This window comes from Lycium barbarum, chromosome 11 (assembly GCF_019175385.1).
Source record: "Lycium barbarum isolate Lr01 chromosome 11, ASM1917538v2, whole genome shotgun sequence".
Classification (NCBI taxonomy): Eukaryota; Viridiplantae; Streptophyta; class Magnoliopsida; order Solanales; family Solanaceae; genus Lycium; species Lycium barbarum.
The window spans coordinates 2,793,490-2,815,273 of record NC_083347.1 but is presented as its reverse complement, the minus strand read 5'-3'; positions in this window follow the sequence as shown (position 1 = coordinate 2,815,273).

Sequence of the window (21,784 nt, the reverse complement as noted above, 5' to 3'; positions counted from 1 at the left end):
AAAGTATTTAGTTTTAGTCAATATAAAGATTAAAATTGTTTGATATATACTTTTCAAAAACACTATTTCAATCTCGTCCTCAAACATAAGATATTATTTTGTTTTTTCTCACAATTATCACGAAGGCCTTTTCAGAGTTTTACAAATATGTTTTATGGGTGAAGAAAATTGACAAGATCAAATTTGTTACGGGATAAATTGTGAAGAAAATTGACACGATCATGACATCTTTTCCTAATAAAGACATAATTTTAACGTATACGTAAATTTTGGAAAAGTCATATTCATTTCTCTCTTTTTATACTATTATTTTTGGAAAATGGTCGGCCGACAAATCATGTCATTTTTTGCCCACAATTTTTTGATTGCATATATCATAATAATAACTAGATGGTCTATGCCCATACTGCGCACGGGCCTAACACTTTGGATTACAGTGTATCTATGTGTATGTAGTTGTGTTTGGATAGTGATAATATATATATATATATATATATATATATATATATATATATATATATATATATATATATATATATATATATATATATATATATATTGATAATAAACATACATAAGTTTGTATTGTTTTTATGGATATATGTATATATATATACTATGTTCAAAACACAATTAATATACATTGTAGTTTGTGCTCCGTATCTAAAACTTTATTATATTCGTGTTTGCTACGAATACAAAGTCGGCAAAAATTTATTAATATTTTTTAAAAGAGAAGACTTATTTAAAAGGAAACTATTTTCCTCTCTTTGAGATAAAACAATAGCAATATGTAAGCATCAGTTGATACTTTCAATTTTAATTCGATTAATTTAAAGGTGTAAACTACTTATTATTTTTTATCAAATTTTGATTTGGATAATTCTAATTCAAATTATTAAATTAATTTTACATGTTTAAAACGAAACAAAGTAGAAATTGATTTTCTATTTAAACGAAGAAATACTATTTTTTAATTTTTGGTAAATATTCTCGGTTTAGTTCATTTTACTTGTCATGTTGTCTTTTGCATGGTTTTTTAAGGAAACGTGAATTAGAATTATAATTTGACTAATTTACCTTATTCATTATTTGATCTCCATTTGATATTAATCTCTTTTCACATTTATTAGAGTAAGAATAAAAATGAAAAAGTAATTAAATTCTATCTTATTTTAAAATATAAATATTTTAAGTATATTTATTTTAGTAAACATAACAAATAAATGACATGGCGGAATAGCAAATACAACAATTAAATACCTAGATTAGATCTCAGGCTAATATAAGAAAAGAAAGGAAATTGTATGTATTTGCCTACTTAACCTTTTGAAGAAAAACAATAATATGGGGTCCATGTTTTTTGATGTGCAATAATTTCATTTACTCCCACTAATGGGTTGATATGCGTGTGACAATGAATCCACTATTATTGACTTGATGGGGATACTTTGGGAATTACATGAATATTGTTTGATTTTTTAGTCTATAGGGTGCACGTTTTTTTTTTTTTTTGACATTGCTTTAATGAGATATTTTGAAAATTACATGAATATTGTTTGATTTTTTAATATAGGATGCATTTTTTTTTACATTGTTTATTTTTTTAATACGGGATTCACTTTTTTTTTTTTGATATTGTTTGATTTTGTTAATATGAGATCCACTTTTTTTTTTAATATGGATTGGTGTTTAGTATGGGCCCACAGTTTTTTTTTTTTAATGGACGACGGACGACAAAGCATGGGTCTAACCCATGCTTCTAAATAGTTAAAAATAAATATAAACAGAACTAGTGTTTTCATTTTCAAATAATTAAAATGGAAAAAGAATAGTTACATTACTATAGTCATTTAATTTTTTATAGATGCAATTTGCTGCTTAAGCAAAATAAGTTTTATAAGGGCTATTTCACACTGATTATCTCCCACCTTGCTTAAAATAATATAATATTTAATACTTTGGAATGATATTTTCTATTTTCTTACTAAATAAGAAAATAAACAAGAAAACCGATTAATTTTCAAAAAAACACCTTTTGTAGAAAATATTTTCTTCGCACCAAACACAATATTAATTATGGCAAGTTGATTTTAAATATTTGGGCTAAACTTTTACCTGTGTGCTCCTGGGTATTTAGTGTTGATGACACGTTTTAATATTGTCAATTAAAATTAATTGATTCAAGCCACTAATATCATACGTAGGTTATTCTTGTTCTTGCAAATAAAGTTGAGGACGGCAACTACAAGCAGTTGGCTCCGCTAAAGTTGGAAATTGGGAAAAAGAGAGACCAAAAAAAAAAAAAAAAAACAGAAAGGCAAAAAGAGGAGAATCATGAATATTTAATTATACATATATAAAATACAAAATAATAAAGAATTAAAGTTGTCGTTTTCTTTGACTATGTGCCACCGACCTCCCACATCTAGCACTCTCACCCCCGCGTTTTGCAGTCAGTGATTATTCAGTTCTTTCGTTTTTTTTTTTTTATATATTATATTTTTTCTTTACTTGTGTTATTTAAACGACTCTTTACCTCCCAATAGATTTAGCTTCATAATACTAACTTTCCTTGTGACTTGTGATATTACACTAACCTTTCTTGTTTTGATTTTTTTTTGTAACAAAATTTAATTTAGATGACAAAACCTTCTAATGTTCCTAAAATGCCCTTTGTAATTCTGTTATTAATGTTACTACATTTTTAGACCCTGATACAACACCAAATTGTCTTTATATTACATAACTGGTGTATAATTTTTGTTTTTTTATTTTTTATAATCGTGGTGTCTGGGCCAGCTTGCACGCGCACCTGAACTAATTCTACGGGATAATTTTTAGAATTTTTATTTTGATACTTGATAATATTCTCTTTTAAAAACACGACAAAAGAAAACAAATCCTCCTTTATATACGGATTTTAAACAATTGAAGTGGAAATAACAGTACTTAAATGTATTCTTACTGTATGTAGTAATATTACACTGACAACTGTTTAGTCAATGAAAAGAATTTGTATTTCATGAAAAAGCCATAGTTTAACTGTAACAAAAGTGCAAAGGCAAATTGAAAAGTTCAATTCAAATCATTTGGTATTGTTGCTTAATCCCATATTGGTGTATAAGAAACAAAGTCACATATTAGGAAAGACAAGCATTCATACAAAGAAATTAAAAACAAGAAAGAAATATACATCACCAAGTGCAAATATATTTACAGACGTATTGTCAAAAAAGAAAAAAAGGGGGAAAATACATCAGCTAGCGTTATACGTTAGAAGTATCATTGGCAATTCTCGTTTATGGTAAATCAATATTTTAGAATGATAAGTATATTGCTTTATCTTTGATTATTTAAAATGATAAAATCCTAATAAGAAATGTGTTTTTTTTTTTTTTTTTCATTTCTAACACTTGGAAGAACGGTTAGAAACTATAGATTCGTCGTGTCACATATGAGAAAAACTAATCCTTGTAGTAATTAAATCTAGATAAAGGGCAGTTGAGGAATATTACAAAGTTTTGTCATTTAAATTACTTTTGTTACAAAGAAACCAAAACAAGAGAGGTAAGTGTAATATTGCAAATCACAAAGGATGTTAGCGTTATGAAGCTAAATCTGGAGGGAGATATCTGAAATTATCCCAATCATGCAACTCTAGTGTATGCCGTTTGAAGTTTGCAAAAAAAAAAATATTTACAAATTTAAAAATTATTTAAGTTTAAACTTTTCGTATTATTTTCTAGATATATTTGATATAGAAGGAAATATTTTTCAATGTTCCCATATTTGATTAGTCAAAATATTTTGAAAAGGTCTTTTTTTTCAAAACAAGTTCCTCGAAAAGTAACCCAAAAAAAAAAATTGGACTTTTTGATAGAACTAGAGAAAACAAATTCTGTAAATGAATAAGGAGTACGGTCTGAAGATCCTGACATCATCAACCAGCTCAGGATTCAGTCCATTAAGGAATATACGTGGCATGACCAATATCCAAGTTTAATCTAGTCATTCCCCTATCAAACATTTCCTAAAATTCTATCACAGAGTATCCAGTTTGTTTCAGTTTTACCAACTCACTCATTGGATCATCATATTCAGTACCAGATCTGTCTGATAATGCAAATAAGTACCCCTACCAACTTAGAGGAGGAAGATGTTGCATGCTTCTCATATAGGCTCGATGCTAATGAATTTCCATATCATCAAAATGTAAAGCAACTACAATATTTTCTGAAACCTCATTCAATAAGAAGAACTGTTTCACCTTATACCACTAATTCTAAAACCCCTTTCATTGAACCTAGGGAGTTCAATTCTAAAGGTATGGGTACAGCTGAACCTGGTTAGGGACAGGAATTTGGGTGAATTGTTATTGTAAGAATATGTGAGAGGCAACTGAATTGTGATGGAATTAGGCAGATAGAATAGGAATTTGAGTTTGCATGTTGATTGGATTTTTTGAAAATGAATGGGGGAATTGAGAATTGATTTGGAAAAACTGAGATACCGTGAATAAGGAAGAATGATTAACTGAAGCAGAGTAACCTGAATGTTGATTAACACCACTGAGTCCATCGGTAGGAAAACTCCCAAATTAAGTCAGGATCACAAGTTTTCTGTAGGAGAAAGATCATGTCGATTAACCTAGCTTCCGGACAACTACATAATCTTTCTCCCACGGATCATAAGCTGCAATGGAAAAGAAAATAATATACATATAGGTAAATACCATATATATATATAGTACACTGTCACATTCAGTGACGGAGCCAAGGATTTCATTAAGGGGATTCAATTTTTATAAAAGTAGATTATATCAAGCTTTTGGTTCAAATCAAGGGGATTCACCACCCTTTTATTTTTTACGCATTTTATTATTTTCACTTGTAATATACATGTATAATAAGTAAAAAAAAAATTGAGCATGTTTCTTCGCCACGGCCTCCAGTTTATTGTTTCTCATGTTTGAGCTATAAAAGTCTAAGGATTATGAAAGCATGTCAATTCCATGTTATTGGTTTTATGAGCTGAATAAAAGCCATGTACTTTAGCCAAGAAAATATAGGACTTTACCAGAAATTAGAGAGAGATGGCTACAACAATGTTAAATTTTAATTTTTATCTTCCTTCCCAAAGCAAAAATATGTGTGTCACAACATAGTGTTAGATACGTTTAGTCTACTCTACAACCAACTAAGTTAATATTTTGAAAATAAAATTAAGTATTCACAGTAAGACATTTAGTACCTACTTAACTGAGATGAATTAAGACAAACTCTTTTAGTAAATGGCCTTCGAAAGTAGAATAAGAAGGAAAAGAAGCCTAAGTAGATTGCTGAGAAAATGAGAAAGAACACACAGAAAAAAACAACGACTGGAGGGTAATTTTTTTTTTAGTAGACAATAAAAAATCGAAAATGAGAAGAACGCAAAGAAAAAAACGACTATAGGGTAAGAAAAAACCTTTTTAATGGACAATAAAAAAAAACCTCAAAAGAGGCTCGATTTGCAAAGAAAAAGAGATTTAGAAAACCAAGGTAAAATATTTCATACCTTTTCACAGAAATGAAAAATAGAAGAAATATTTGAAAAATTTGCAGAAAAAAAGGTTAGCCGAAAAAATGAGAAAGAGATACGCATAGAAAAGAATGGAGGGTTCGTAAGAAAAAACTCTTTTATATAAACACAGTCAACATCAAAATTTCATTAATACTGAAACAAAAGTAAAAGTGGTGATAAATGTAAAAGTTAGCTCAGCCCAGCCGCCTAAAAGTGAGCCTAGAATGGTCCTTAAAAGTGAAAGCAGCCCAACCCCTTAAAACTGAGTCAGCCCCCTGCCCCAAACTTGTCCACCAATCCGGCCCCATAAAAGTGAGCTCAGTCCGACCCCATTGGTTAGCTTAATCTACATCGATTGATGAGAGAGATCTTAGTCTAAGCGTTCACAATCTTCTTACTAAATCCTATTATCTCATGAAATGAAAACATACTTTCAATTATGTCATAAACTCCAACCCAAGATAAACCCTAGGCTTTACAAGAGAATCCAACAAGGACAAGATATATAAGAACACCAAGAGTGCCAATCAAACCTTTGAGGACGTTGAGAAAGTCTTTTCATATATTCATATGCTACTATACCACAATCTTTATTCGCTCATGGAAACTGCTATAGTCAAAACTGCAACGAGTGAATACAACTCAAATACGATATTGTAGTATATAGTGAAATTATCGAACACAAAAATATTTGAGAGACCCATGATCCCGTTCTTCCTCCTCTTGGGTAACAATTTCATTTCCAGGTTGATAAGTCTGCTCAAACTTCTTGAACCTGTCTGAAGTTCCTATTTTTGAGGCTGTAGATTTAATACAATTTGCTTACATTCAGATGAACATTTCTCAAGCTGGCTACTGATCCTTGCTTATTCCATGTTCGCTTCTTATGTCTTTATGTTGTGCATGCATATATAATGTCTACTGTTCATTGTTATTTTGCGTCATTGATTGAATATTTATGTGTTGGTTAATCTTTAATTAGAAATTAATGAATGTTGTCTTTTTCATATTTTCAACTTTGTTTGATTTTGCATAATATGAGTGGTAGCAAAAGAAAAAGAGATGATCAGGATGATCGCTGCCGTATTAGAGATGATCAAGACGATCGCCACTATGCAAGACATGATCAAAAGAAGAGACCCCCTTATGAACTTGGACATGGCATTGACGACACCTCGTATATAAGATCGATCTTGAAGTTTGGCAGTGTAGACATGAAAGTTTGTATGCGATACTATGATAGCGTACGTGAGGCTGCACAATGCGTTCAGCTAGCTATGACAACAACAACCTTCCTTTTGTGGCAAAGGCATACCATGCATGTGAGGCTATGCAAGGAAAGCGGGTATTGGATTTTTTCGAGCCTCTAAAGTCCTTTCAAAAGTGGGTAGAAAATAAAACTAAAGAGATGTGCAGTCTCGATGCTAAAGGTATATGTGCTGGATTTGGGTATAAATTCAGGCATGTTTCCCGTGAGTTTTATTCTTCTTCCATACTAAATTTCTTGTTTGATAATTACTTTTTACACCTTTTTAAATGTTTTTCTCAATGATTTGTAGGCAAATCGGGAAAGCAATTATTGACCTTTACCAATCTAGAATTCCGCATGTGAATTTACTCGAGGAAGGTGTAATGATTGGAAGGGATGATAATATTAGGATTTGCAACATCAAGAAGGAGGATAGTTGAGACGACACTGTAAATGGTATATAACTCTATAAATGTTGTTCCCCCTTCCGTTAATCTCTTGTTTTTGGGATGACTCAACTATTACAAACTTGTAGGTAAGAGCTACATATTAGTTGAGCTATCGATGGACCTCCAAAAATTCAAGGAGCTTTTTCAACTAGCTATCAAGGGTCATCATCCTCCATTGATTGCTTCTACAAATGTTTCTCGAGGGACATACGGTATTCCTGAAGTAGATATGTATCTCTATATACCTTTAGACGATGTGAGGTATATTATATCTTCTATGTGTCTTTCAGATTTTTACAATAAATTCTTTGAATCTAAATAATTATGTATTCCCTCACTAAATTCAATGAAAAAGCCTAGTGGATTTACCGAGGTCAGATATTTTGAAGCCCATGAAAGCTGGTGTATTCTTTGGGCTCTTGGATGAGTTTCTTCGCACTGAAGCGCATGCGTTTAATGAGTCTAATTTTCTTGATACCTTTCTCTCTCTAGAATTCCATCATACTGCATTTCTTTTTTTCTACTTGCTTTGTCTCTACGGCTTATTTCAATTCAGTTAAACTGTGTGAGTATTTTATTTTAGGCCAAACACATCGACAAACACCTGTGATCGTCCACTTCTTTCACTTGAGCACCTAAAGTGGCCCTTGTTCCATTTAGACACTTCAGGTGGGCCATTCCTATTCCACTTAGACACTTTTTGCACCGTTATCAGAGCAAAACCAACACCAGTCGTCTCCTACGTGGATTAAGTGACCAATTAAATTGTGCCAACTCAATTAAATTATGTCAACTCATTTTAATTGTAAAATCACTAATTTGTAAATTCGTGGAGTTTTGACCATTAAAAATTGGGGCTTTTGGGCTGGTTGGATGTGAAATGAGGTGGCGCCTCCTTTGGTGTTGGTTTTGCTCCGATAACGGTGCAAAAAGTGTCTAAGTGGAATAGGAATGACCCACCTGAAGTGTCTAAATGGAACAAGGGTCACTTTAGGTGCTCAAGTGAAAGAAGTGGACGACCACAGGTGTCTGTCGATGGGTTTGACGTTTATTTTATACCAGTAGATATATATACACACCTAAGCTTGAAAGATAGATTAATGGTTGCTATATGGTATTGTATTGCGGTTTTAGTATAACATACAATATTTATTATTGTTAATAAAATTTTATTGTATCGTATTAAGAGTGTATATGGATTGACTTAATTTATGTGCTTATTGCCTTTTAAGTTGTTTTCTACTTTTTGTGGTGTTTGAGAAAGATAAAAAGTGCTTATAAACACATATTTTTAGGCCAAAAATAAGTCAAAAGTTGAATATTCCAACTTATGGATTTTTGCTTATAAACTACTTCCAAAAAGTCAATCCAAACACCCTCTAAGTTCATCGTTGTTATTTGGTGTGATAAAGTGTTTATCTTCTTCTATTTTTTACGTTTTGTCTTTACTTACTATTTAATAATCCATTTTATCTTTTATCTTATCTTTTTTATAATAGCTTTATCTCGTACTTCATTTTTCTTCTAGGTTTATTCTTTAAATTGTTGATGTGTATCATTATGTAACAACAAAAACTAATACAGTCTATCCAAACATTAGTTGCAATTGGATATATCATTGGTTATAATGATGCAGTATTAATTATTACTTTAAAAAATTTAACTAATTATTACTATTGAAAACGAATGCAGCTGGTGGTCATACAACGACCGCGCCAATTGGGGTTAGAACATACTTCTATCCTCGAGAACACAAGTTTGTTGGGCAAGTTGTACGGATAGCCGAGAACGGTATCCGACAAGTAAGAGAGGCTAGGCGTATGCATGATCATGTTTCAGAGGGTCAGTATCAAGCAACAGATGGAGGGAAAAAGATCTGCTGGTACTGTCGCTATCCCCGGAGAAGATGGAGTGGTTGATGGCGGCGACAGAGATGGACGGTGGCTGGCGACGGAGATGGACGGAGAAGAGAGGGAAAAAGGAGAGAGAGTTGAGGGAGAAGAGAGAGCGGGTTGATGAAAAGATTGATACAGTGGAATGATTTTGAGGGAAGTGTATGTTAAGAGGTATTAGTTACCAGTGGCGTACGCAAGATTTTTTGTAAGCAGTGTTGACATTTAAAGAAATGGACAAATGAACAAATCACTATAACAGTATCATATTAAGAAAATAAAAACACAATTCAAATTATATGAATAAAATATATTCGAGTACTCCCTCCCTTTCTTTTTACTAGTTCAATGTTTTAAAAATACTTTCTTCATTTTATTTGTTCATTTGCTAAAATCAAGAGAGATTTTTTTTTTTCAATTTTCAACCCTTATCATGTAACTATTTCTCCAAATTTATTAGGATACTAGTAGTCGAAGTCAGATTTTCAAATCCAAATTAATATGTTCAACTTAGTAAAATAAGTACTTAATAAATGATTTTTCAAAAGGAGTACAAAGTCTATATTGGACTAGTAAAAAGAAACAGAGAGAATTTGTTAATACAACTCAACAATTTTAAATGTAATCACAATAATATAATTAAAAATGTTAGTAATACTTTTTCTTGTATATAAGGCATCAACTCAAAAACTCATAAATAATTTTATTACTAAGAAAGAAGATGAAAGAATAAAATAGCAAACAGGTTAAAATTGAAACAGCAACATATAATATGCCTAATCCCCAAACATTACAAACTGAATGAAAACTATTGCTTCGGTCCATTGTGGAAGCCCATTAACTACCATCTTACCAAAGAACAGAAAAATATTTAAACAAAAGATGAAAAAATATGCAATCATCTAGGTTCGAACCCCCGACCACGTTCTACTTAAGTCTAATCTATGCGCTGGACCAGCCGAGCTAGAAACACTGATTGCTTGGGAGTGTCAACTTATATTATTTGTAACATTATTTTAATTTTTCATACTAGTTAAATATGCATATTTAGTAAATTTTTCCGGCGAAGGGGTGTCGGATGACACCCCTGGAGCCTATGTGCGTCTGCCCCTGTTAGTTACCATGTGTAATTAAAATAGCTATGAGATGTAATTAAAACAAAGTATAGTTACTAAATATAAATAACTCCTAATGTTCTCTGCACCATGTAGAATTCCCTAAAATTTATCCTCGAATAAGAAAAGAAATTAAGAAATTATACAGAAAACATCATTAAAACAAAATTACAGTTATTCACCCCTTGGGCCCATGCATAGCATGGGGCACCTTACCTAGTTATATTATATTATATTATATTATATTGATGTTACGATATTTGTTTCTAGGTCTTGTCTATTTGAGCATCTCTCCGGTTAAGATGGAAAAGAATTCCTCTCGAAGAAACGAGATTGTTGAAGACATGATTAATTTAAATATAAGTGTACTATCTCTAAAAATTTAAATTTTTAGGTGAGTTAATCATACAATCCAACATGTTATCAGAGTATGTAAAAGGGTAGAGGTCCTGAGTTTGAGTCTCACCGTCTCAAAAGTATGAAATAGAACAAACTGGATGTATCAGCTACCGAGTCCTATTATCTACATTGCATGAAACAAGATTGATACGGTGTTTTTTAGTTGTATATATAATTGTGTTTTCCTTCTACTTTTTAAAAAGTTGTATGGATGGAACATGTTTTTTTCTTAGTAATGTCAACTCTCTGATATTTATCATGACAGGGAAAGCATGCTAAGTATATGGTGTAGTATTTATGTCGGCTTGAACTTTTTCATACATGTGCTTCATATGCATGTCACGTTTTCTGTGTTGAATGGTGTCCATCATACCTTCTTTTATGTTCAAATGCATTACTCAGCGCTGAATAGTGATTACCATTGCAGATGATCATCAACATCCTTATGAGAAACTGAGGCTGAAAAAGTTTATTTTAAAGAAACTCAACTAGCCTTGACACATCTGTTGTTTTTCAACTAATAAAGGAGGTAGGATAACGGGTGCGTGTTTCTCTTTTTGTTCTTGGTTACTGAGGTTAGTTTGTTTTATAAACAGAAGTAGAATCTTCATGCAGGCATAATGATACTTTCTTTTTATTTGGAAAGCTACCTTCTTTACCTTAAAGGAGAAAAAAAGAATATTCTGAAATTGGGAACAATCATTCACACATGTAATACAACAAAGAAATATTTTACTGATAACTGATTAAACAATGGGGGTTGATATCCTCTTGATTTTGTAAGATTCAAAAGCAAACACAAAAACAAAAACATTAATTTTGATAAAGACAACAACAACAACAACCCAGTGAAATCCCACATCTTGGGGTCTGGATTAATTTTTAATTTTGATAAAGACAAACAAGAAAAACATTAATGCTCAATCCTAAAGTAAGCACATAGAATGAACATAAATTGCATCCAGTAGGATTTGAACCTATACTTAGAAGTACATTTTGTGCTACAGCCCTTCCTATCTGATAGAAAAAGATCCCATGATCCTGAACCAATCTTACCTAGGATCGCAAATCCCAAGTTTGTCTATGAAGAGCGGATCTAATTGTATTAATATCTATAATTGATTTCTATAGACCTTACCTCACTAATCTTTTATTTTCTCTCGGGATTTAGTTTGAGTTGCTGTCTCAATAGTTGCATTCCCTCTAGTCCCCTTGAAAATCCTGCCTAATGGAGAGATAGTTGGAGAGGCAACAAAACCCTATATTTTTCATTACAAAACTTATTTATTCTAGTTCCTACCGCTTTTCTACTTATCATTTACGTAAAAACAGTCAGTCAAAATGATTAAATATTAACTAATTTGAATGAAACTTGACTTCTGAGTTCTTAGACAAAATTGACGAAATAAAATGAAAAGGATTCCAATTTCATGTCTTAAATGAAATGAGTGGACTAGAATTGGCAGTATTCTAATAGATAGATTTAGAGTGAATCTCTACCTTTCTTTCTGCAAAAAAAAAAAAAAAATACTTTTCGTACTGCAAAAAGAAAAAAGTACTTTATGGTTTTTGTGAAATTTAGTTTCATAAATATTAGAGTAGATGACTCACTTGTGATGATCATGAAATGCATTCTGAATAAGTTTAGGGTGAGAGTGTACTTCCATCTACCTTGGGAGGTAGAGAGGTAGACATAGAAGCTGTATTAATTCGCTCTCTCTTTCCCACCCTGTGATTATAAACCCTGAACCTTTCTCTCTCTTCTTCATCATTCATCTTCAATATTGTGTTAGCTCAGATCTCAAAGCACCTTTATGAATCATCGACACAAAAATTTGCTAAAGCAATCAAAAAGCGGGCCGCATCTATAATCAAGCTGTAGTTTCGGTGAAGAGGCAACAACTTAATCTCAAAATAGAGATCATAAGTGAATCCAAGGCAATTGAGAAAGCCTCAGAACTCATTGTAGATTTGCTCATTATTCTAGTAACTTTTGTCGCCTAATTTTAGTTTTAATTGTAGTATGCTATAAGTGTATGTTTGACATTGTAACATTCCAATCTATCTATAATTTGGGATTGAAACAAAAGTGGATCATTGGTATTTATTGATTTTTAGTGAGTGCTTGTATATGGTTTGATCTCTGCTTTGATTTGTTGCCTCTTTTCTACTTGCAGATCCTGTTTGTATGTTGTCTTTTTTTTTTTTTTTTTTTTTTTTTTTTTTTTTTTTTTTGTATTTTATGTGCCTTTTTGCTTTCTGAAGTGCAGGTTTTTGTCCCCTTTTGGTTTAGTGTAACTTTTTCTTGTATTGGAATAAAACGGGGCCAAAGGGAGCGGGATGAATATATTCATATAGTTGATACTTACTAGTTTTGGATCGAGGGGTAGTTGTTGTAATTAGGCGGCATAGAGAGGTTGGGCTGTTACATTTACTATACCCTTAACGTGTGTCATATTTTGTGATTTGCACCATATCCTAATTTTTTTAATGACTTGCACCCCTAACCTCTTCAATTTTTTGCAAAACAATAAAATTACTAAAAGGGCAGCCCGGTGCACTAAGCTCCCGAGTCTTACCTTGCATTTCTGCAAGAGACTGTTTCCACGGTTCGAACCCGTGACTTCCTGATCACATGGCAACAACTTTACCAGTTACGTCAAGGCTTCCTTCAAAACAATAAAATTACTCTTTTTCGAAAAAAAATCAAAAGAGCAAAATCGGAAATACAAATAATATATATTATCATTTTCTTTTACTATAAATGATTAACATTTATAATTTAATCTTAACAACCCCCGTCCCGATCGTGAAACCAAAAGAAGAAAAACTCACATATTTGTAAAGAAAGCTCTAAACTCTCTCTTTCTTTGAGAGGAAACCGAGAGAAATCATATTTTGAGCACAAGTAACCCAGTGAAGCTATTTGGAAAGATCAGTAAGTGCATGAACTTACTTACCTTGTGGTCATCTTGATGAACAAAGAAGTTATATTAATTTACAAAAAAAATTCATCTATCATCCGAAGAAATGTAAACAGTACCGTGAAAATAGAATTTTTTTTTTTATCCGGAAGTATAAAAGGATACAGTAAATGTAAGGTCCAGTTTCATGGATGCTTCATTCTGACCCATCTCCTATTTTCATCCCAAAACGAGAAAACCATAGCACATCGGAATCTCAAAATACACACCTCGAAAGTAAAAATCAAAGATAAAAAACGGAAAAAAATATCCAAAGAAGAACATATGTGATATCACCAACACGAATAAATACATCTGTTACTTCTGCCGATATCATTATTACACCTTTAATTTATCTACCTTAATTATGTGTTTTATTCTTGCTGATGTCCAATATGTGGTGGTTCTTTCTTTGCGGTTCTTTCATACTAAATTTCTTGTTTGATAATTAATTTTTACACCTTTTTATGAGTTTATATTCTCCTTTCATACTTTCTTGGTTGATAATTACATTTTACACCTTTTTAAATATTTTTCTCAATGATTTGTAGGCAAATCGGGAAAGCAAATGCTGACCTTTACCAATCTGGAATTCCGCATGTGAATTTACTCGACAAAGGTGTAATGACTGGAAGGGATGATAATATTAGGATCTGCAACATCAAGAAGGAGGATAGTTGAGATGACACTGTAAATGGTAGATAACTCTATAAATGTTATTTTCCCCTTCCGTTTATCTCTTGTTTTTGCGATGACTCAACTATTACAAATTTGTAGGTAAGAGCTATATATTAGTTGAGCTATCGATGGACCTCTAAAAATTCAAGGAGCTTGTTCAACTATCTATCAATAGTCATCCTCCTCCATTGATTTCTTCTACAAATGTTCCTCCAGGGACATACGGTATTCCTGAAGTAGATTTGTACCTCGAGATGTTCGATTACTATATACCTTTAGATGTGAGGTATATATTATATCTTCTTTGTGTCTTTCAAAAAATTTCAAGAAATTCTTTGGTTCTTTGAATTGTGTATTCCCTCAGTAAATTCAATGAAAAAGCCAAGTGAATCTACCTAGCTCCAATATTTTGGAAGCCCATGAAAGTTGGTGTATTCTTTGGGCTCTTAGATGAGCTTCTATCCAGAACATACGTTTCATAAGTTTAAATTTTTTAAGCATTTCAACTAGAGAGAAGGCATTCTAAGTTCTAGAAACAAAAATCTTGTAAAAACTTACATCCACATAAACGACAAAGAGGAGTGTGAAAGAATATGCAAAGAACACGATCATATCATAATTGAAAAATTGAAGTTGAAGTTGGACTCAAAGGTCAGTATATTAAACTAGTTCTAGTCAATAAGATCTTAGTTATGTGTCTGCAATACAATCCGTTGGATATTGTTATATAAAAAATTATTTACTAATATGAAAATGTGAGTATTTTAATTCGAAACTCTGAAGATATTTCTACTATGAAAAGTAATTTATTTTTCATAAGGATTTTTTAATTTTTACTTTTTTTCTACAAACTTCATATTGCTTAAACAAAAATAAAATTATAAAATTCACTATTGATTTAAAAAATTTGAAGTCTCCTTTTATGTGAATATATTCATTCTTCATATTGTTATTTGTTTTTCATTCTTATGTAGTCATCTGCGATATGTTATACATACAGTAAGTACGCACTCGAATTTTTCATAATTATATTCAATTATGAGAGTTGAATGAAGTTTTGAAATACTATTCTAATGGTTATCATGGGATTTATAAAGAGGAAGACCAACTAATCCAAAAATGTATAACGCTAATATCTCAGGTTTGAAAACAATCTAAAGGAGGAAAAGGTAGCTAATTTTGCGACTTCAAAAGAATGCTAGTGATAGGTATATTGAAGCATGATTAAGCTGTTACCGTATAAATACTTTTATTTGTATGGTGATTAGTATTCATGAGACTCAAATTATGTAATTCTAATTTTATCTTTGCATTTTTAAACACTCCTCGAATCATCTAAAGTGAACTCAACTCGAGCCCTTTAAAGTGAGCCAGCCCCCCTGCCCCAAACTTGTCTCCCAATCCGGCCCCCTATGTGTTTCTTTTCGGCGGTGTACATTGCATATTGCAACTTCTTACCAAAATAGGTTTGGCGTACACCACTTAGATAGAAACCAACATTACTGGTGGATAATTCAGACTACAAAATAAATTAATTAGAATGAGCCAATGTGATTTATAATTGCTGGTAAATATTGGAGCTGATCTTACTAAGTTCTATACTCATTCCTGTTTAACTCTAATTCTTAAGGTTACTTCTCCGGACTGTTTTTCTAAACTTAGACCTATCAGTTTAAGTAACTTTTCTAACAAGATATTATCAAAAATCCTTGCCTTGAGAATCAACACCATTTTACCCAAGATCATTTCTGAAAATCAATCTGGCTTTGTCAAAGGTAGACAGATAACCGAGAATATTCTCCTAACACAAGAGATTATTCATGGTATTAGGTCTAAATCTGACAATTGCAATGTTGTTATCAAACTTGACATGTCTAAAGCTTATGATAAACATTCTTGGAATTTCCTTACTTCTGTCCTTAAGAAGATGGGATTTGCCGAGTTTTTTATACAAATGGTTTTTAGACTGATTTCTAACAATTGGTACTCAGTAATCATTAATGGTACTAGATATAGTTTTTTCAAATCTTCTAGAGGTTTAAAACAAGGTGATCCTTTATCTCCTGCTCTTTTTATAATTGCTACTGAAACTATTTCCAGAGCCTTGAATTATCTTCATCATAATAATAGGTTCATTAGCTTCTCTATGCATAAAAAAGGGCCACTGATTAATCATCTAAGCTATGCAGATGACCTTGTATTGTTCACTTCTGCTGATAAATACTCTATTAAGCTTATTATGAAACAGCTGAAGTTGTATCAACAGGCATCAGGACAGGTAATCAACAACGAAAAAACTTTCTTTCTCACACATAGTAAGACCGACAGAATCTATAATAGGAGGATTAGAAGGTGGACTGGTTACAAGCAAACTTCTTTCCCCTTTACTTATTTAGGCTGTCCTATATACTGTGGTAGAAAGAGAATTTCTTATTTCTCTGACATTTCAAAAAAGATTCTTAATAAGATTGAAGGTTGGCAAGGTAGATTCCTATCCCCTGGAGGTAAGGTTGTGCTTATTAAACACGTTTTACAATCTCAGGCTTTACATATATTTGCCGCCCTAATGCCTCCTGTCACAGTTCTTTATGAGATTGAAATGAAATTTGCTAATTTTTTCTGGGGAGAAAAAGATGGCAATAATAACTATCATTGGTCTTCCTGGGAGAACATGAGTTTTTCAACCAAAGAAGGGGGATTGGGGTTCAAGAGCCTTTTGGATATCTGCTACACTTTTACTGCTAAAAGATGGTGGAGATTAAGGACAGAACCTTCGCTGTGGGCCCAGTTCCTAAAAGCTAAATATTGTCAAAGAAGTAATCCAACTCTAAGGTGATAGCTTCTAAAGACTCTGCTGCCTGGAAGGATTTGCTTCACATCAGGGATAAAATAGAGACCAATATCAACTGACATATTAACTCAAGTAATATTTTATTTTGGTGGGATAACTGGACCTTCCAAGGGTCCATTTATCAGATGATTAACCCAACTCCCAAACCTGGTAATATAAAAGTCAAGAATTTTTTATGGAACCAACAATGGGAGTTGGATAATATGGAGCCTTCTATACCAAGGGATATTTTGAATCTCATCAGGAATATCCCTATTGGTAATGAAGGAAAAAAGGACGAGGCTATTTGGAATTTGAGTAGTGATGGTAATTTTAGTTGCGCAACAGCCTTTGAATTCCTCAGGAACAAACAGGTGGCTGCCCCTATTTACAATTTCATTTGGATAAAAGAAATTTCTTTCAAGATTTCCTTTTTCATGTGGAAACTTTTAAAGAAAAATCTTCCCTTGGATGCTTCATTATTGAGATTTCACATTGATAAAGGTCCTAGTTGTTGTTGTTGCAGGATAGCATACATCGAAACAGGAGATCATGTTTTTGTAGCAAGTGAACTAGCCAAACAAACTTGGCAAATTATTACAAGACCGTTGGGAATGAACATGATTGGAAACACTGTCCAAGCAATCATATGGCAATGGTGGAGACAAAAACCAAGAAATATAGTGCACAAATTCCTTCTACTAATCACACCAATGATAGTATGTTGGGAGATTTGGAAAGCAAGATGTACAATAAAATTTGAGAAAAAAAAGATCACTGCCTCTAATATATGCTTTCAATCTCTTTTTCAGATCAAGGTGGTCATTGGAAAGAAGTTCAAATTCATTGATTACACATAGAACTGGAGCAAAGTCTGTCTTATGGCAGAAAATTTCAAGGCAGTCATTACAAGCAAGATGATCAAATGGGTCAAACCAACCGGCAACACTTGGAAACTCAACACTGATGGAAGCTATATGAAGAATCAAACAAAGCGGGTGCAGGTGGTATTGTTAGGAACAGAATTGGGAACATGATAATGGCTTTCTCATATCCTTCTCAATTCTACACTAACAATTACAGTGAAGCCTATGCAGCTTTAATTGGATGGTGTGTTAATCATCAATTCGAGGCTCTTGAAGTAGAATTGGATTCCATGCTAGCGGTGCAAATGTTAAATGGTACTCTCAAACCTCCATGGAGGATACAAAGCATCATTGATGAAATAAAGACAAAGATGAATCATAGAAACATCTCTATCAAGCATTGCTATAGGGAAGGAAATGAGGTGGCAGATGCTCTAGCCAAACATGCTACACAAATTCAGGGACAAATGATTTTTTTGAACGAAGGAGACCTACCCACAGTGGTTAGAGGTGCCTTAAGGATGAATAAACTTGACTTCCCATCCTTTAGAAGAAGAGTAAAGAAGAATACCAGTTGGTACTTTGAACCTCCTTAAGTTATTCACCTGTAGGATGCATTAGCTTATGATAAGTTTCAATGCATTAGCATAGGATCTATGTGTAAGATCTTCGGATCAAAATGGCAACATGGATGCTTCGGCTGTCCTAAAATTCAAAGGAGGTAAGGTATTAAGTCCCCCTCCAATATGGTGTAACTGTTGTTTAAATTTATGGACGAGGTTTTTGGAAAAAAAATATATTCTCAAGTAGTAAAAAGTGTACCTAGCACCAATTTAATATGTTTTAGCATGAACAATATAAATATGCACCCGAAACATGTTTAATCGAAAAAACTGAAGACAATACTGCTAGAAAAGCACCTAGTTTGTTCACCGCTTATTCCATATCAATGGAACCTTTTTTAATACAACATATTTCCCCTAATAATCTGGAAACTAAACAAAGATAATTCTAGAACCTAGTTTTGATAATATACATGGACACGGAATATGTGAATTCAAACATTTCACTTTAAACCTGCTATGCTACCAGCAATAGAACATGCAGAGAGAAGCAAACAACAGATAGGAAAAAATATCCTTCTTTTTCTCTTCCTCGTGTTTATGCTTCACAAACAATTGAAGGTGAAATGTCTAGAAAGGAACTTTCCTTTCAATATCCTGAGAAAAAATGTCACAGCAAAACAGAATAAGGTTTTAGAATGATAAGTGATAAAGTTAAAATGTCAAGAGCTAGATATAAGAAGCGCTACAGTTTTTAAAGTTGAATATTTTCCTATACTGGACAAATAATATGTACTATTTGTTCTATAATCATAAAGTCATTATATTGCATGTCTCCCTCTTTTTCTCACATGGTGTCAAGGTGGTGTATCTTTTACATTTATTAGTAAATCATTTAAGCCATCGATATAACTCCAATCTTCTATATTATTTTCATTGAATCACTTGGTTGACCTATGTATGCTCAGAGTCATCAACACATTAACCAGTATCTAAAAATTCTCTCTACTACAACTTAAGCACCTGAGCAAATGTAAGAGGGGAAAAATAATACCTTAATTTTTTTAAGACAAATTCGATATTGTCTGTCTTATTTTTTTGCAGTCATGTATCTCCGAAAAATCCACCCCCCAATTTCCGGACAACAACATAATCTCTCTCCCACGGATCAATATAAATATCATGTTGGAGAAAAGATATCCTCCATATAGTATACTATCACGACATAGTGTTGAGTAGGTTTATGACCCATTTGGCTACGAGAATTATTCACATTTTTCAGAGTTCTTTTTTCACTTTATTTGAAAATCAGCGTTTCACCATGAAAATTTCAAATACAACTCGAAGTTGTATTTGAAAAACATCTAAAACCTTATTTGCAAACAAAAATAGATTTGGACTATTGCATTATTTTTTAAAATAAGATTAAATATTCATAGTAGGACTTACTTATTATTCAGACAAAAATATTTTACTTTATTTGAAAATTAACATTTGGGCATGAAAATTCTTGTTTTTGGAATTTTGAAAACATTTAAAATCTTGTTTTTACTTTGTTTTCACTTTTTTCACTTTCACTAAACCATATGTTTTGTTGCAAAAACTATAACTAAACACAACTCCAACTTCAAAAATTCCAAATAAATTGAAAAATATTTTGTTTCTAGGGCCAAACACCTACTAAGAAAACCCTTTTTTCAAATAAACTTTGAAGTTCTCTCTCCCATACTCGTCGAGATCTTCACCAAATACAAATGCTTTAGGATATTCATGTTGGAATATATACTATTAACCATGTGTTTGGATGTAGTATTTATTATAGAACAATTATTGATTCAATGTTTAATAAAGAGTTAAATAGATCATGTACTAGTACGTCTACAATAAGATTTTAGTCATGTGTCTGCAATACAATCCGTTGGATATTGTTATATAAAAATTATTTACTAATTTGAAAATGTGAGTATTTTAATTCAAAACTCTTAAGATATTTCTACTATGAAAAGTAATTTATTTTTCATACGGATTTTTTAATTTTTATTACTTTTTTTCTACAAACATCATATTGCTTAAACAAAAATAAAATTATAAAATTCACTATTTATTTAAAAATTTGAAGTCTCCTTTAAGTGAATATCTGCATTCTTCATATTGTTATTTGTTTTTCATTCTTATGTAGTCATCTGCGATATGTTATACATACAGTAAGTACGCACTCGAATTTTTCATAACTATATTCAATTATGAGAATTGAATGAAGTTTTGAAATACTATTCTAATGGTTATCATGGGATTTATAAAGAGGAAGACCAACTAATCCAAAAATGTATAACGTTAATTTCTCAGGTTTGAAAACAATCTAAAGGAGGAAAAGGTAGCTCATTTTGCGGCTTCAAAAGAATGCTAGTGATAATTATATTGAAGCATGATTAAGCTGTTACCGTATAAATACTTTTATTTGTATGGTGATTAGTATTCATGAGACTCAAATTATGTAATTCTAATTTTATCTTTGCATTTTTAAACACTCCTCGAATCATCTAAAGTGAACTCAACCCGAGCCCTTTAAAGTGAGACAGCCCCCCGCCCCAAACTTGTCTCCCAATCCGGCCCCCTATGTGTTTCTTTTCGGCGGTGCACATCGCATATTGCAACTTATTACCAAAATAGGTTTGGCGTACACCACTTAGATAGAAACCAACATTACTGGTGGATAATTCAGACTACAAAATAAATTAATTAGAATGAGCCAATGTGATTTATAATTGTTGGTAAATATTCTCAAGTAGTAAAAATTGTACCTAGCACCAATTTAATCTGTTTTAGCATGAACAATATAAATATGCACCCGAAACATGTTTAATCGAAAAAACTGAAGACAATACTGCTAGAAAAGCACCTAGTTTGTTCACCGCTTATTCCATATCAATGGAACCTTTTTTAATACAACATATTTCCCCTAATAATCTGGAAACTAAACAAAGATAATTCTAGAACCCTAGTTTTGATAATATACATGGACACGGAATATGTGAATTCAAACATTTCACTTTAAACCTGCTATGCTACCAGCAATAGAACATGCAGAGAGAAGCAAACAACAGATAGGAAAAAATATCCTTCTTTTTCTCTTCCTCGTGTTTATGCTTCACAAACAATTGAAGGTGAAATGTCTAGAAAGGAACTTTCCTTTCAATATCCTGAGAAAAAATGTC